General features: G+C 43.7%; 1 long non-coding RNA gene across 1 annotated transcript; it reads right to left on the bottom strand.

Annotated features, from left to right (window-relative positions):
- Positions 1-3,192: 3,192 nt before the first annotated feature.
- Positions 3,193-4,801, bottom strand: LOC103626162 (uncharacterized). Its single transcript, XR_552745.1, has 2 exons — positions 4,279-4,801; positions 3,193-3,352 (listed from the first exon to the last, which is right to left on the bottom strand). It is a non-coding gene; the product is annotated as an uncharacterized lncRNA (long non-coding RNA).
- Positions 4,802-5,265: the final 464 nt, after the last annotated feature.

Genomic DNA, 5,265 nt, shown 5'->3' with positions numbered 1-5,265 from the left:
GCACGCGGAGAGTGGGAGAAGTGGGCCGCACGGGTGCAATGGCTAAATGGGGCGAATAGGTGGTAGTCGGCCCGATTCGAAATAGTTCTGTTTTCCTTTTTCATTTCTCATTCAAGTTAGCTCCAAATTCAAATTCAAATATTTTGTGTCAAATTTTTATCCACAGATTATATTATGTCATGACAAGCTCTAGCTTGGGCATACATATTTATACATATTATTTATATTTTTATTTCACATGATATTTATTTGTTTCTCTTTCCTAAATTTTAGATTCTCTTCTAGTTTTAAATTCCACTTTGGACTTTATCATATTTCTTTTCATATTATCTTATGTTGTCACAAAATGCACACAAAAATAAAATCCCAGCATGATGCACAATTTAATAGTATATCCTTTTATTACTTATTTGTTTTTTTGAATATAGTGTTCACATGTGATGATGCATAAAGATCAAACTCACATAAAGAGAAATTGTTTCTCTATTGGTATTATTTCTAGCAAATTACAAAGTGGGTGTTACATGTGCTAGATTTCAATCCGATCCAAGGGAGTGTCACTTAGTGGCCGTGAAGCGAATTCTTAGATATTTAGTCGCTACGCCTTGCTTCGGGATCTGGTATCCAAAGGGGTCTACCTTTGACAATTAGATATTCAGACTCCGATTATGCTGGATGTAAGATTGATAGGAAGAGTACATCAGGGACGTGCCAATTCTTAGGAAGGTCCCTGGTGTCCTGGAGTTCTAAGAAACAAACTTTCGTTGCCCTATCCACCGCTGAGGCCGAGTATGTTGCCGCAAGACAGTGTTGCGCACAACTACTTTGGATGAGGCAAACCCTCCGGGACTTTGGCTACAATCTGAGCAAAGTCTCACTCCTATGTGATAATGAGAGTGCTATCCGCATGGCGGATAATCCTGTTGAACACAGCTGCACAAAGCACATAGACATCCGGCATCACTTTTTGAGATACCACTAGCAAAAGGGAGATATCGAAGTATTTTATGTTAGCACCGAGAACCAGCTAGCTGATATCTTTACCAAGCCTTTAGATGAGAAGACCTTTTGCAGGCTACGTAGTGAGCTAAATGTCTTAGATTCGCGGAACTTGGATTGATTTATAGCATACATGTGTTTTATGTCTTTGATCATGTTCCTTTATGCATTTTGTTACTTAATTATGGTGATCAAGTTGTACAACGCAATCCCCGGATCTCAAGTCCATGTGTGAGTGATGCACACATTTAGGGGGAGATGTGCTACAACTTGATCCTTTGAGACTAACCATGTGCTTAAGTGTTCTTAAATTAGTCTCAAAGACATATTGAAAGGGAAAGGTGGACTTGGACCATGAAAGACTTCCACTGCACTCCGATGAGAGGGTAACTTACTCCAATTTCATCTCCATACACTTATTGCCTTTTATTCTTATTTGATGATTTTGGTGAGGCAATGGGGTTTAAGGGCCAAAAATGATCCCGTTTTGGTGCTTGATGCCAAAGGGGGAGAAGTTAAGGCCAAAGCAAGAAACGGATCAGCTACCACTTGAGAATTTTGAAAATAGTAGAGTTAGAGTTTTTGTTCTGTCAAAATACTCTTATGGCTCTTATTGTCAAAAATTGGTCTCTTGTGGGGAGAATGTTTAATTATGGGAAAAAGGGGGAGTTTTTGAATCTTTGATCAATTTCTCTTGGAATACCTTTCTCTATGCCTCAACAAGTGAATTTGACTTAGAGATAGGAAATTGAGTTTGATTTGCAAAAACAAACAAAGTGGTGGCAAAGAATGATCCAAATATGCCAAATTTGAATCAAAACAAATTCTTGTTCTCATTTGCATTGATGTTGCACTTATATATGTTGCTTTTTGTTGTGTTGGCATAAATCACCAAAAAGGGGGAGATTGAAAGGGAAATATGCCCTTGGGCCATTTCTAAGTATTTTGGTGATTAAGTGTCCAACACAAATGTTTATGTGTTAAACTATGACAAATGGTGGACAAAGTGCAAATCAATACAAAGGTATGATTCTAGACTTAGTACATTAGTTTTTGTGTACTAACATATTTGTCTAAGTGCTAGAATCAGAGAAAGAAACAAATGGAAAAGACTTAGCTCGAGCAGCCAAGACTCTGCTCAGTCTGGGTGCACCGGACTGTCCGGTGCGCCAGGCTGGCGCTGGTCAACTGGCCGCTCTCGGGAACTGAACGGCGGCGTACGGCTATAAATCACCGGACTGTCCGGTAGTGCACCAGACTGTCCGGTGAGCCAACGATCGGCCAAGCCAACGGTCGACCGCGCAATCCGCGCGCGACGCGTGGCCGAGCCAACGGGCAGAAGGGGGCACCGGACTGTCCGGTGCGCCAACGGCTCCAAATCGTCAACGGTCGGCTGCGCCAGAATAGGAAAGAAATCTGCACCGGACAGTGTCCGGTGGTGCACCGGACTGTCCGGTGCACCAGTCGACAGAAGGCAAGAATTGCCTTTCTGGATTGCTCTCAACGGCTCCTAGCTGCCTTGGGGCTATAAAAGGGACCCCTAGGCGCATGAAGGAGGACACCAAGCACACTCTAAGCATTCTTGATCATTCACACTCCGTTTTTGCGCACTCGATTGGCATTCTTAGTGATTTGAGCTCCGTGTTAGTGGTGAACCTTGTGTTATTCATTTGAGCTCAAGTCTTGGCTGTGTGTGTGTGCGTATTGCTGTGGATTTGTGTGTGTTGCTTTTCCCACTCTTACATCTGTGCTTGTTTGTGATCATCTCATTGTAAGGGCGAGAAGCTCCAAGTTGTGGAGATTCCTCGCAAACGGGAAAGAGTAAAGGAAAAAAGAACACCGTGGTATTCAAGTTGATCATTGGATCACTTGAAAGGAGTTGAGTGCAACTCTCATCCATTGGGACGCCACAACGTGGACTAGGCAAGTGTTGTACTTGGCCGAACCACGGGATAAATCTCTGTGTCTCTTGTGCTTGTTCTCACTGTGTCAATTGTGGTTCACAAGAGCTCTCCGTAGCCACTTGATTTTATTGTGCTAACACTTAATCAAGTTTGTGGCTTTAAGTTTCAAGTTTTACAGGATCACCTATTCACCCCCTCTCTAGGTGCTCTCAGTTACGAGGCGGAGTTTTGGGCCCTAGTTATTACCGCACAACGTTTTGATTTCTGGAACAGGAAACAACGTTTTGACTTTTTGCACATAATGCAATCACCTTTTCCCATTATTTTCAACGAAACAAGCACAACAGATACCCCGTACTAACACGAAAAACACAAGGCAATATCAAAGTCTGGACAAGTTTATCTCGTAGCCAGCTGCTTGCTCCCCAAAAAATAGGATGGCATAGCACCTGTGAAAAAATCCCGATTGCATTTCATCACCGGAAGAGTTAACAATTCATTGACCTGAGATTAGGCGAAAACATTTTGCTTTCAAAAGAGGTGAGAGAAACATGCAAATGTTGTGCTGGACTCCAGATATGGGACTACACCAAAGTCCAACCTAACAAAGCAAATACATTTTTCTGAATAGCATCTTAAGCGAAAGGGTCTTTAATTGAGTTGGTTAGATGGTCTAAGTAGCATTTCTTATGTCTTGAGTTCGACTCTTTGTGAGAGCGAATTTTCAGATTGTGGTTATAATTTCGTAACAAGTGGTACAAAGTAAATAACATTGTGTTTTATTGAAACTAGACTATGATTTACTCCCTCCGGCCCCAAAAACTTGTTTAGGGCAAGATTTGGTCAGACCATGAAACCCACTAACATCAAGAACTACAAAACGTCAAATAAAAAAATATGGAGGGAGTACATTATTTCGTTTAAAGAAAACGGTCAAAAAAAAGAAATAGCATGATGATTTGTGATGTTATGCCTTTGCATAATCCATTCTACATTGTATATGATGCAGGTGAGTATGTATAACTTTCTAGCTAGAAGGCTGATACCACATGATAACATTGTATTGAATGAAATTTTAGTAAATAACAAATATTTGTCACATTTATGTCGACCTAAAACCAAGGTTATTAAAACGACGAAACGTTGAAACGCTCATGGGTTGAGTTCTGACTTTTAAACGTTTTAAACAAAGTTTAAGCATAGTTTTAAACAATATAGGGAAATTTCAATATATCATAATTTTAGACAATAACATAAAGTCATTTCCCCTCTAATCTGTTGTGCAATAATGGAATGCATATGCAATCAGCTTACTAGATTTGTCTAATACAATCAGGATTAATGGAATGCATATACAATCAGGATCACCACTTACCAGATTTCCCAGGCCAAGACAAGAGCCTGCAGGCAGCGTGTGCAGACTACAGAGGAGATCGGATGATGTCAGTGAACGACACCGGCAAAGGAGCAGTGGACAAAACTACCAGAGGAGCAGCATACGACATCGATGACCGGCGCGGATCGGCGCGTAAAACACACGCGAACAGCGTCAGGCGGTCGGACGGGAGTGTGGAGTGGGCGAGAGGCGGCCAGACCGAACTAGAGTGGGCAAGTGGCGTCGGGCGACCGGACTGGAGTGGAGTGCGCCCGAGCACCAGCGAACTGCGAGAGGTGACGACAACCTGAGTGGTGCCGGTCGAACTGGTGTGGGCCGTGGGCGAGAGGCGACGGACGACCTAGAGCGCCCACGGCCATGCACACGAGGTGGATCGTCTAACTCCAACCTGACGGCTTTAGGCTGGCCGCAGCGCTCGCCGCGCTGCCGCCCCCTCCCCTAGAATGGCGGCTACAGGGGCGCCCCTGCGCCCGCAGCGCGGCCCCCTGCGAGGCCCCCCACGCGTGGGAGATAAACAGGACTCCGCTGGCTGTAGCGTATGTCCTCGGACCCCCTATGCACTGTTCATTTGTACGGTGGTTGTTTAATAGGTGAAGAAAAAATGGTAATAGATGATGAATAGGGTTGGATAGTGATATTTTATAGTTGTAGTGGGGTATAGGGGGAGTATTTAGGGGTAACCGCTGCGGGAGATGAAAAAATAGGGGGTGAAATGTTGATGATGTGACGCAAAAAAGTGATATAGGAGGAAAAATTTAGAGGGAACCGCTGCGGATAGCCTTAGCGTGAGAGAGGGGCTGAGGTCGGTCACTCGGGCAGGGCTAAAGTGGACTGGGCCGCTGGGCCAAATTGCACAGCCACGCACAGGTGAGGACACGCCGACTAAAACGCTAGAAACGCCACGTTTTAGTGCATAGAGTTTAAACGCCAAAACACGACGTTAAAACGACGTTTTACGACAGATCG

The sequence above is a fragment of the Zea mays genome, chromosome 5 (assembly GCF_902167145.1).
Source record: "Zea mays cultivar B73 chromosome 5, Zm-B73-REFERENCE-NAM-5.0, whole genome shotgun sequence".
NCBI lineage: Eukaryota > Viridiplantae > Streptophyta > Magnoliopsida > Poales > Poaceae > Zea > Zea mays.
The sequence above is the reverse complement of the archived record's forward strand: the minus strand, read 5'-3'. Positions and strand labels throughout refer to the sequence as shown.